At 44.9% G+C, this 12862-nt stretch overlaps 1 long non-coding RNA gene across 1 annotated transcript; it reads right to left on the bottom strand.

The window, feature by feature from the left end:
* Positions 1–1676: 1676 nt before the first annotated feature.
* LOC141420894 (uncharacterized) lies at positions 1677–12269 on the bottom strand. Its single transcript, XR_012445610.1, has 2 exons — positions 11804–12269; positions 1677–1843 (listed from the first exon to the last, which is right to left on the bottom strand). It is a non-coding gene; the product is annotated as an uncharacterized lncRNA (long non-coding RNA).
* Between the last annotated feature and the right edge of the window lie 593 nt (positions 12270–12862).

The following is a 12862-nucleotide window of genomic DNA, read 5'->3' on the forward strand; positions in this document are numbered from 1 at the left end:
GCTCACACTGACTGGTACAACCAACCTCCACACCTATTTTGTCCTGCCAGGAGCATTCTGGCACTTCCTCCTCTGGAGCATTCCTCCCCAAATACCTGCCTGGCTCACTCTCTCACCAACTACTGTGAAAGGTTATCTCAAAAAGGCCTGTCCTGACCACTCCATTTCAAGTAGCAACCTTCCCTCTGGGTTCCTTGTTCTCTTTTCCTGCTTTATTTTTCTCCATTGCACTTATCACATCTAATACACTATTTCTTTATTTTATTCCTTTATTTTCACTCTCCTCTCATTACCGCATAAACTCCATGAGGGAAGGAACCTTTTGGATGTCTCCTATGCTTACTGCTATAATCCTAATATCTAGAAATGTGTCTGGTATATGATAAATGCTCAGTGGATAATAGTTATATGGATTGTAACTTCTTCACTCTTCATCCTTTACTTCCTCTAATCAGAAATCTCCCAGGAGTCAGCTTCCTCTTACTATGGGATGTGTATGGATGGTACAAGGTGGAGACTTGTTTTGTGGGATCCCCAAGAAACACAATGAGCACCACTTGGGAGGGAGAACGTTTAGGAAGATAAATATGCTCCTCTGTTCATTTACTCATCATTAAAGGTGTTACTCTTTGTTAAGAAAGCGCAATGTCAGATTGTTAAACAAAATTACAAATAATTGGTTCATCTACCTAGTCAATAAATAGGTACTGGATGTCTATTAATTCCCTTTATACTAGGTGAAAAGATGCAGTCCCTGCCCATGTGACTTTTACAACGTAGTGTGGGATGCAGACATTGAACAACTTAGTCCGTAAATAACCTGTAAATTGTAATCTGTAATATATGTTCTGAGGAAATGTATACTTGTTCTATGAAGCTGACAACTGGGGAAACTGAGCCAATCGAGGGGGTAGGAAGGTGAGGAAGAGCTGATTTAGAGTCAGAGCTATCCAAAGTTGAACGGTCTGCTTTGCAGGTGAGTTTCCTTTGACTGGAGGGTTTAGTGGGGGCTGGAAGACTCTTGGTGGGAACTTTGTGAAGTACACTAAGTGAGCATTGGATAGAATGGGGGTGTTCCTGTTCTAAAAATCTGGCTATTTGTTGTATTTCCTGGTCAAATATAAAAAAAAAAGTTTCAAGTTCCCTCTTGAAAATGAATTGAATCTCCCCACCCATTGTATCTCCTTTCCATTGAGTGTACAAGGCCCAAAGCTAGAGACTAGGGGTGAACCAGGATGTTGGAGAGAGACTTATGAATAAAATTTCTCAATAACAGTAACCCTTGGGGGAGATGGAAAGACAGGTCAGTGGTACAGGGCTTGCCTAGTATGCATGAAGCACTGAGTTCAATCCCTGGTACTGTAAACAAAACAAAACAAAAAGTTGAAACAACAACAAAAATAATCATTTATCTCCATGCTGCTGGTTAGCCCACCATTATTTCTTATCTTTATCTCGGTAGAGATTAACCATAATCTTTGGGAAATAGTTAAGCCAGAAATTGTTACTCAAACTTTATAGAGGAAGAATTAACTCTTAGACAGAGTGAGATGCTAAACTTCATAAACCATGGTCTTCTAGTTTAAAAAAAAATCTTTTGTTTGCTTTCCTCTGTGTATTGGTTAGCTATTGTCAAAATAATGCTGTGTAACAAATCAGCCTTCAGACTCAGCAGCTTAAACCAATAATCATTTATTATTACTTGTGACTCTGGAGCTCATCTCAAGTGGTATCAGTAGTCTGGTTTTGTGTCTCACTTCAGGTCTGTGAATAGCCATGATGGCTCTGGTAGCTCAACTCTCCTTGGCTGACATCCTCCTCTTGGAACCATGGCATGTCCTTTCTATATTAGGAAGTCAGAGAGAGGTGTAAGACCTCTTAAAGCTTAGGCTTAGAGCTGGCCCACTGTCACTTCTGCTTCAACACATATTTGTAAATCCAAAGTAAAGAGGAGGGAAAATAAACTCTACTTCTGCAATGAGAAGAATTGCAGACACATGAAAAAGGGTGTGTGGATCCAGGGAGAGGTGCAAGATTGCTGCAGAAAAATGGAACCCACCACACTCAGTTTGTTCATTTGTTTGTTAATTTACTTCTTCACTCTGGGCCAAACAATATGGCTGGCATTGAGCAAGCTGTTAAGGATACAGAAGTAAATAATATATAGACATTATTTAGTAGACCATGAGACGTGATATAAGAGAAGTAAGCACAGATACTTTCAAGAAATGAAAAATAAAAGAGTCACAATGTGAATCAGTGAAGGAAAAATATTAAGCTGAAAAAAAAATTCTGGAGTTAGCTCCAGTCATATTGTACCCAGTAAAACCAGCTAAGGCAGCAGTGAAGTCTTTCCGTAGGTGTCAACATCTCTGTCCGTTATTTTGTTAACTCTGATTTCTCTTTCACTGATGCAGTCAAACCCTTGGAAAATTTGTGTTAATTTTAAAATAAGGCATGTAAGGAGGAGGATGAGGATGGCATCACTTATATAAATACTATTTAGTAATGGATTTGGGGGAAAGAATGTTTCTGGGAAGTGAGACTTTTCCTGAGGACTGTAGAATAACAGCGTAAGAATAGATATTTGTGATAGGTACGGTGCTAAGTGCTTTGCATGAGGTGAGTACTGTGAACAGTCCCATTTTAGGGGTGAGTGGAATGAGGCTCAGGGTGGAGCAAGAAGATCCAACTCCCTGGCTCAGTGGAATAGAAAAAGGATGATCGACCAGAACCTACTGGGTCAGGACCACGGACAGCAGCCCTGTCTACCTGCAAAGCTCTGATCGTATTCTGCAGGTGAACTCTCATGAGCAGAATAGCAGAAATGTTTTTCTGTCAGTTATTTATAATATCTCCCATGGCCTGGATGGAGTTTTGATAGCCAGGGGCCACTTCTTTGAGAAGGACTTGGTAGTGTGTATTGGATGGGGATGGGGGCAGCTTAGGGTGTGAAAATTTGAAGACAAAAGAGCCACACTCTTGTGTGTAATAAAGTAGCAGTGAGAAATTGAGAAGCTAAGTTAGTTTTCCAGTAAAACTTTAGGAGAATATTTGGGTAGCCAGAGAGAAGAAGTTCTGTGTGGAGGCAAGGAAAAGAGAGGAATGAACTAGGGAAATGTTAAAAGGAGATTTCTTTGGTACGTGCAGTAAGTTGTGCTCTCTGCTTTCATGTTCAGTAAATCCCACACTGCTGACATAGATACACTTGGATTTGTTTGGAATCTTGGAGAGGAAGCTGGAAGGGACAGTGAGCTCTGTGTTCCACGTGTGAACACCCACAATTCTGAGTGGCTGACTGGCTGGAGAGTGTCTTCCCTGGGCGTGCTAGTGGGTTCTTCTAGAGTTTAGACTCCTGTGTTCCAGTTTGTCTCCTTACCTTAGTCACTTTATCATCCTGGAGAAAGGCATTGTGCTTATTTGAATCCTTCCTCCTGTGGTCTGGCACACGGGTGGGTACACGTCACACACTCAGGACAAACTCCTACTCATTTCTCACTCATGTCAGGTTGATTTGTTTCCTCTGGCTGAGTCCCATTCAGAAAAGAACCAAGGGTTTTCCTCTGCCTGCAGCAATCAGACTTGCCAGTATTTCCATGTCACTGGTGATTTTAAATATTTTTTGCCCTTGTCACTATATATGTTCCTCAACCAGTCAGATCACATCTTTGAATTTCAGGCTTAGGAAAAATGGTCATCGTGCTTTTGGGATTAATGCTAGAATATGCTACAGCACAGAACTGACTTGCTTGTCCTAGTCCCAACCACCAATGAAAATTCCCAACCACAAACTGGACTTAGCAAGGGCCATGTGGAATGCCCAGGGGTCTTCCATTCTCATGAAGATGACTGCTCTTTTATTCTGATTCAGAGTCCTACAGAGCAGCTGACCATGAAGCCTCCACATCTTCAGAAACAGCTTTTCCTTAGATCTAGAAGTGGCATCCAAAACTGTTGGGGATGAGATGGTGGTGATGGGATGAATTCTCAGAGTTGGGTTTGGAGCCTCAGTCATGGACCCCCACAGAGACTCCTATGAGCATTGATTAAGGATAGCTGAAAAGTGCATTTTGTTTTCTGTTGGACAAATAGATTTTGGTGATTGGCCTAGGAGCTTGGACACGAGTTATGGAAGATAGTGTGGAAAAATTACTGGCTTTGAGTCTGACATGGAGTTTGAATCTTAGCCCTATGATTCCTTGCTGTGTAAACTTGGGAATGTCTTGCTACGTCTCTGAACTTCAGGTTCCTCATTTGTAAAATGGAGAAGGTGACATGTAATGAGTGAGTTAGAATAGATGAACTCACTGAATCTCTGTGGCTTAACACAATGAAGTTTATTTCTCATGTTGCAATTGCGTGTAGGCCTGTACAAGGGTTTGGCTCTATGTGGTTGCTCAGGGACCCTGGATTCTCCCATTTCGTGGACGTAATTCTCCTGGGGGAACCTTCCACTGGGTCCTGTGCATCAGGCAGGCAGGTGAGGGAGGAGAGAGAGCATGAAGGGTTGAGCAGGAGGCATTGTTTTGGGCCAAATTAGTAGGTGGTTCAAATGATTTCTATCTGTATCCATTTTTATGCGGCAGCACCCATATAAGGAAGGCCGAGAGATGATTGTGTACTTAGGAGGAAAAGGTTACTGATTTGGTGAACATTGAGGCAGCATCTGCCCTATATACATTGTGGGCTTGTAATAAGGTGAGGTAGTAATGAAAAAAAAAAAAGGGAGGCTCTATCTAGTACATAGCAGGACTCAATAAATGTTAGTTCTAGTAGATTAATTTATGTAGAAAGTGAGTTTCGAATTTCAAACAAGCAACTTAGAAAGGACTTTCAAGTCTCAAGTCCATTGTCAGATATGTGCTGCCTTGCCTGCTTGTCTTGGGCTCCCTAGGGATTCTGATTACTTGGGCCATGAAGGGTTAAAACTACCCTGGCCTCCATGGATTCTCGACAGCTGGGTGTCTTTCCAAGGGCCTTCAGCACTCTCTTTCACCGCAGTAAATACATCTGGCATTCCCTATTCTGGAAATACAAGCAACCAGTCAATTGAAAAAGGCGTCTGCTGATGGTAGCATGACAAGCAATATCCATAACTGCTTGTAATCTCCTTCAGACATCCGCCTGCTCCCATGCAGCCCCACTGAGCACAAAGGGGCTCCTATTATCTCCACAGCCTTCTGTCACCAGGAAGGCAGATGAACCCTGACCTGATATTCCACTCAACATGCCCTCTGAGCACAGGACCTTCTTCAAGTGTTTACCCAACCAGAATAGCAGATGAGCGGGGCACGGGGCGCGGCCTCCAGGAGGAGGGAAGCTGTGGCAAAGTGATAGGGAGGGCAGATTTTGCGTTTAGGAATTAACGACTAAGATCTGCAACTTGCTAGCTTTGAGGGCTGGAAAAGACACTCATGTCTATTGCCTCAGTTTCCTCACTGTTTTTTAAAAAATAGTTTTGGTGGTACTGGGCTTTGAATTCAGGGATTTGCGCTTCCTAGGAAGATGCTTTATCACGTGAACCATGCCCCCAGCCCTTTTTGCTTTAGTTTATTTTTCAGACATGGTCTCACTTTTTGGGGGTGGGGTCTGGGGCCAGCCTGTTACCTATACCTGCTGCATAGCTGGTATTATAGGCATGAACCACTGTGCCCAGTTTGTTTTTGAGATAGGCGTTTCACTAAGTTTTTGCCCTGGCTGTCCTTTAGCTGTGAACTGTGATCTCCGATTAATCTCCACCTCTTGTGGAGCTGGGATTATAGATGTAAGCCACAGTGCCGGACTCTTTTCATTGTTGTAGTGAGCATAAACACGGTATCTTCCTTATCTACATCATGGGAGCTGTTGGGGGCTCAAATGACGTATCTGAAATATGTCTACATCTGCATTCTTGAATCTTTTTTAAAGGCTAGCTAAAAAGGGGAGGTGGAATCATGTCCGCAAGCAGGTGGGAAGTAAACTTTCATTGGAATAGGATGAAGATCCCAGATGACCATAGAGAAACTTAGAGGAGCTCCCAGTAGTGTTCCCTCTGAGGGCACTGAAGTAGGATCAATGCTTTGCTTGAATGGACCTGTGGCAGTTAGGCAGAGAGAAAAGAGTGACTTGGATCCTACTGCTTGTAGAAGGTCTGAGCAACTTGTGACTCCAGCAGAGCAGAATACAGGCCCAGAGGTCTTCTACCTCAGCAAGTGGAAGCAGGTTAGAGAGTCCACCGAGGACATGTTGAACGTAAATAAGGCACTGTGTGGGAAGAGAAGACTCCAGCCCAGCTCTCCCGGGATGGGGAGGAAGAATGGCTCTGAGAATGCAGTATAAAGGTTGAGCTGGAGGAAGCTGAGATAGCTAGGAAATGCAGGTGGTGGCTGAGAGTCAACCATTGCCTGGAGACAGGAAGATCGGGGATTACAGTGAGAAGGTCCAGCCCATGCAGGCAGCAGCACCAAAGGAAAGAGGAATGGAGGTTGTGATGGCTAATTTTATGTGTCAATGTGGCTGGATGAAGGCATGTTCAGATAGCTGGGAAAACACTATTCAGGGTGTTTCTGGAAGAAATGAACATTTGAACCAAAGTTGACTGAGTGAAAATTGCCCTTGCCAGTGTTTGTGGACATCATCCAATATGTTGAGGGCCTGAGAAAAGAGGCAAAAAGAGGGCAAAAATACCATAAGCCTCCCCATTCTTTGATCTTCAGGTTTGGACTTGAACTACATCATCAGCTTTTCTGGGTTTATAGCTGGCCAACTGCAGACCATTACTGTATGCATCAGTCCCTCAAAATAAATCTTTTCGTTTATTATGTAGATTCTATTGTTTTGTTTTTCTGGAGAGCCCTGACTACTATAGAGCTTTGAAGAGTGAGTTCAGCAGAGTTTTTCTGAGGGTGGCTGGAGAAGACAATGAATTTGTAGGAAGGGTGTGTGTATATGGGGGAGGGGACTTCACCCTTGAGCATGGATGGGTATTGAGGGTTCCTGCTGTGGTTTGAATATTGCCTCCAAAACTCATGTTGAAATTTAATTGCCTTTGTAAAGGGTGGGCCCTTTAAAAGGTGATTAGACTAAAGAGGAACAGCCCTCATGAATGGATTATTGCTGTGATTGAGGAAGTGGGTTAGTTATCATGGGAGTGGGTTCCTGACCAAAAGGATGAGTTCAGCCTGATTTTTCTCTGTCTTGTGAGTGTTCACTTATTCTTCTGCCATGCTGCAATGCAACTGAAAGGCCCTCACCAGATGTGGCCCATCAGTCTTAGACTTCCCAGGCTCAAGAACTATTAACCAAATAAACTTGTATTGTTTATAAATTACCCAGTGTGGTTTTTCTGTCGTACTATCAGAAAACAGATGGAGAGAGCACCCCAATTAAATGGAGGGGGGGGGTTGATCCACCTCTGAGGACATAGAGTTCCGTCCTTGTGATTCTGGGCAAACTCCCTGCAGTGGTCATCTTGCCTCCCCTTTCCCTTGGATGCCTTTTCTTGGGGGTGGGAGTAAGATTGCAGACAGTGGTCCCTGCACAGCCATCTTGCTCTTCAGGATTCACGGCCCAGCCCATCCTTCCTGATGAATGTGACCCACCACTAAAACCTCATCAGCTGCCAAGACAGAGGAGGTCAGGCCCAGCGGCTACAGACAATGGCCTTATCGGCGGCTGCTAGTGAGGCTATAAGCAGGGGATTGGATGGTATCATTCTAATTTACACGGGATTTTGTTTCTTTCCAGGTACTTAGCATGTGGATCTAGGTGATATCAAAGGCAGGGCATTATACAATAAGTAGGCTTAACCTCCATCTCACCCCCTCTCATCCTTCTGTCTCTTCATTGAGGCCACGAGGAGCTGCAGCTTGGGTTGCCATAGTGACCAATTAGGATTACTGAGATGTTCTTGCAGAGAAAAAAGAGAGTATCGATTTAGCTTTGACAGTGGGGCATCTGGGGACCAGGGGGAGCCCAGGGTGTTCAGCATTAATGGGGGGCACAGTGTGCCACCCCTAAGGACTTTATGGGTTTGTGTTGCTTTGGGGTTGGACTTCATATGTGGCAAGACCACTGGCAGCTTCCTGACTGCTTGGAGCTTACATGGCAGTACTGAGGACATGGGAAGGTATCTGGGGCCACATGAGAGTGACCCCTGCTCCCCACTATTCAGAAGACCCTGAAGGGAAGTGGGATTTCTTGGCTCGGTTATGGGGAGGGTTACATGTCCAGACAGGTTTACCCCAGCCATGAGCTTTCTGTTGTAAATTAAATATTTCTGAGTGGTCTGATATATCACCTTCAGCTGGGGTATGGATTAGAGGGGAGAAGGCGATGTGAACCCTGACCACTGTGGGGCAAAAACATTTGATGTCACCACATCTAATCTGCTCCCTGGAATTATTCTGACTTTAGGAAGACAGAAACCAAGAGGACTCATGAAGCTTTTGAGGTGAGGATGGGATTTGAGGCTGGCGCAATGCAGCTGTGTGGCTGTGGACACGTCACAGAACACAATGGAGCCTTCATTTACCCCTCTGTAAAGGGTGATAATAAACAAGTAGGAGGGATGTAAAGATTAGAAGCTATCAGATAAAATGCTTGGCACTTTCTAAGTGTGGGAGTCTTGACCAAAAGACACTGGAGACAGAGAACTGGCAAATGAACAAGTAAAGGGGAGGGGGCTTGGAGACACCAGGTGAGAATTTAGGTGGCTTATGGCTAGAGAAGGGGAAAGGAGATCAGGGACTAGAGAGAACATGGCCATCTTCTCCATTTTATGTTTCTATAACAGATTACTTGAGGCTGGGTGATTTATAAAGAAAAGAAGTTCATTTTGGCTCACTGATGGAAGCTAAGAAGGCTGAGAGTGTGGAGCTAGCATCTTCTTGGCTTCTGGGGACAGCCAAGTGTTGCTTCAACTCATGGCAGAAAGCAGAAGGGCAAACGCATCCCTTGGAAGAGAGAAAAGTGGGCTAACCTCCTGTGACAGCTAACCCATTTCTGCAAGATAAGCATTAATCCATTCCATTACCCAAACACCTCCCTCATCTCTCAACACTGGTACACTGGGGACTAAATTCCAACATAAGCTTCAGAGGGAACAGACCATATTCAAACCAAGGAGTCTCTTTGAGGCCACAGAGGAGCTCTGGGGAGAAGAGAACAGAGAGGCAGAGGGACAAGTGGCAGCCTGGAAGGGCAGAAAGCTCCCTGACTTCATCAGAGGAGACTTATTTTTTCCTTTCGTTATCCAAAAGTTCAGAGAAGTAGATTCATCTAAAGTACTATGAAAGTAAAAAGGGAGCAAGGAAGAAGAAATCACCAGCAGGTCCCTAGGGAGAAAGGTGATCCTGTCTTGGGACTGGGCACATCGGTAGGTAATGTATCCGCTGGGCTTCTGGCCCCATAGGCTGTGTGTGGGAACCTCTGGGATGAGCCTCCCTTCTATCCTGCTTTGGCCTTGGACTGCAAGGAACCAAGGCTAAATTAACCACCCTCCCCCGTCTCGCAGGGGCCATTCAGAGAGACCACACCCAGTGATGCTCTGCCTCTGCTCCTCATCTACATCCCCAGGTGGGCTCCAGGATGTTTAATTACAACAGAGCTGAAGAAGACCCAGGAAAGTACAGCTTCTTCTCCCTCTCCCCCTATCCTCTGCCTCTGCAGGATTTAATAACTGCCCTCCTTAAAGATCAGGAGACATGATTAATTCTGACTCGAGGATTCTTAAAATGCTTCCACCAAGCACCTGGCATTAAAAGTTTTAAATCAATTAATCTGTTGTTTGTGGAGGAGCGTTCCAGTTAGCACAGCTGCAAGAGGGTGCTCCAGTTGCTGTTGGGTTGGGAGAAGCTGTGCTGAAGGGAGGGCCCAGCCTCCCCTGGGAACTGGAGGACACCCGCTGGGCTTCTGGCACTTCCCTTGGCTCCAAGCTTCTGTCACCTCTGTCATGTGCGACCAGTTACTAACTGGTTATCCTTCTCATCCCCTGATAAAAGACAGGATGTTCACTTGGTTTTGAATTTGAGATAAGGAATTAATTTTTCTTCAGTGTTAACTATATCTCATACAATATTACAAAATTATTTTTGCTTGTTGATGTGAAATTTAAATTTAACTGGACCTCCTGTATTTTTATTTGCTAAATCTGATAACCCCGTCTGGTGCGTTCTTAGATGTAGGACATTGAGTCCAGAAGCATGGCATCCCAGTTAGAGCTAGACTCCTGGGTGTGAGGCCTGGGAGTTGCTATCTTTATGTCAAATGTCCAAGGACAACATGTCTGTGTCCCCTTTTCTAGGTCAAGTGGGTAATAAGCAACCTTGAACTCTGGGGCACTTACAAATTTGTGGGACTCTCATTCAGTGGTTTACAAAAGCTCCATTTGATTGATAAATCACATGGAAAAATTACATTCTCAACCTATGATCCCAAGACAACCTGCCTGGCATTATTCATAGCAGGTGGTTTTGCCTTAAACTCTGAGTGCCCATGGCATCTTTCTGTTCTTCCTGATGTGGGTGTCTAGCCGTGAGCTCTTGATGGCTTGTGCAAATGGCCACATTTGCATCCCCAGCACCCAGCCTGATGTCCTGCCTGGGCTCGCCATTTACATCCCCATGGCAGTCACTCAATTTAACCTTATAAAGTGAGCTCATGAGCAAACAAACCTTCCTGTGTTCTCACCCAATCTTCCAAGTGGCCAGAATTGTCATTTATAAATCATAAAGGGTTAAGTGAATGGGCCACGATCAGAACTAATCTTGAACCTACTGGATTGGCAGCTGGCATTCCTAGGCTCAAACCTGAATGCAAGTTCTGGCTTTTGCTTTAGGATCTCCTAACCCTGGCCAAGTTCCTGTCCTTGTCTGGCTTTAGTTTCCTCATCTGTAAATCCAGACAATCATCCTTGGGAGTCTATAGCCCAGAGATTCTGAGAGAACCCCATGAGTGCCAAGTTCTGCAGCTGAATTTTCAGTGGATGAAGTTGAAGCCTGCCTCCTGGGACCAAGCTGAGTCCCATTGCCTGGTACATGGTGAGGACCTAGCCTGAAAGTCCAGGGGAAGGCCTGGCCACTTAGTGTACACTGGCCTTCTGGGCTGTAGTCTGTTTTGGGTTTTGATTACCTCTCTGCAAATCAGGCTTTGACTCTCTTGTTTCCTCAGCACAAGAGGAGAGGGAGGAGACCGGACTCTCCCCGACTCTGCATCCTGTCCAAGCCTCTTTTGACCCTGACTGCACCTCAGATATTTCTTTTCAGACACTGCAGTCAGACCAGATTTATCCTGCCTCGTGTCTCTCATGTAAAATGCATCTCCCGACACTTTGCCAGGTTAAATGATTTAACAGCCGAGGCAGAGAGAATTAGGGGTCCAGGAGCAGGAGGCAATGCCTGCTTTTCAGATGAGATTGGAAAGGAGATAGAGATAGGTGGTGATGATAATCTCTTATTTTAATAATATAAAATAACTGTCCCACTGAATCAGAGTGAGCGATGAATTCTGTGGCCTAGGGTTAGATATAGCCCAACCCGGAGGAGAAAGCTGGGGTGCAGGGATACCTCTTTGTTGCACCTTCTCTTTTGTTTTTCTCTTCTGAGGATTTGTGCCAGCACCATGCTGTGACTGCCCGGGATCTGGTGTCACTAAGAATGTGGGGAGTCAGACAGACTGAAAAGGGGTGTGATAGATTTGGGGAATGTGTGCATGTGTGTGTGTGTGGTATGTGTGTGTGTGCGTGTGTGCATATGTGTGTGAGACAGAAAGAGAATGAATGACTGAGTCAATGAATAAGTATAAATTCAGAGAAACTGATACCTACCTTTTTTTCTTAGAGATCCATTGATAGAAGATACCCTGATTTGTGACCCAGAAAAGGAGTCCAAAGGCAGAAACCTGGACAAGATGGCCCCTAGGAGATGAGAAGGTTTGCAAACTAGGGTGCAGATCATCGGAGGCTTGGTCCTGCTCCAGCAAACCCAGGTGTAGAGTGACCTCTCTTCAGATGATGCCTTCATGGTCAAATGCATATTGAACACCTAACCTGTACTAGTCTTCCCAAGGTGGCTAGGCCAGACCAGGGAGCTTCCAGAAGGAACCAGGTGGTGGGGAACAAACTCCGTGACACACGTCGGCTCAGCAGGGCTGCTGATGGCTGAGGTGCTGCAGACCTGTCTTCTTCCCCAGGATTAATTCATTACTCCAGCCCTACTTGGATTCTGTCAGGTTCAAACGTCAGAATTTAATATGCAGCTAATGAGTCAGATGCTCTCTCTATCTCTCCCTGTCCAAGGTTCACTCTCTGTGCAGATGATTGCAGGTTCAGGGGTTATATGAGGGAGAGTAGAGGCTGGGATCATGTGGCCCAGTGAGGGGCGTTTGTTCCCTTCCTTAGTCAATGGAAGTCTGCTACATTTACTGTACTCATTTATTAAAAGCATAAGTGCTTGGATGATGGAAGCCCACTCCCACTGGGGCTCCTGAGTTGAGTCATCAGTGCTCATGGAGAAGTGGGGAGTGCTGAGGACAGGGAGAGCCTCATTTCCCTGCACTTGGAAACTCTGTTCTTCATTAGTCAACAACTATTACGAGACCTCATTATGTCCTGAGTCCAAGCAAGGTACTAAGAATCTGATGTTGAATGATTGACTGAATACATAAAGAAACAGTGGGGGACAGTCATTAGATTAGAGGGCTCAGAGCCAAACTTCTTAGCTTTGGACCTGCTGCTTACTGGCTGTGCAAATGTAAGCAAGTTGGCTCTTTGCCTCTGTTTTCTCATCTGCAAAATGGATATAGCAAAATAGCACCTTCGTACATATATTAGGAACATTAAATGAGTGGATCCAATGTGTGTGTGCATGAATGTGCTTGCGAGCAC

This window comes from Castor canadensis, chromosome 2 (assembly GCF_047511655.1).
Source record: "Castor canadensis chromosome 2, mCasCan1.hap1v2, whole genome shotgun sequence".
Classification (NCBI taxonomy): domain Eukaryota; kingdom Metazoa; phylum Chordata; class Mammalia; order Rodentia; family Castoridae; genus Castor; species Castor canadensis.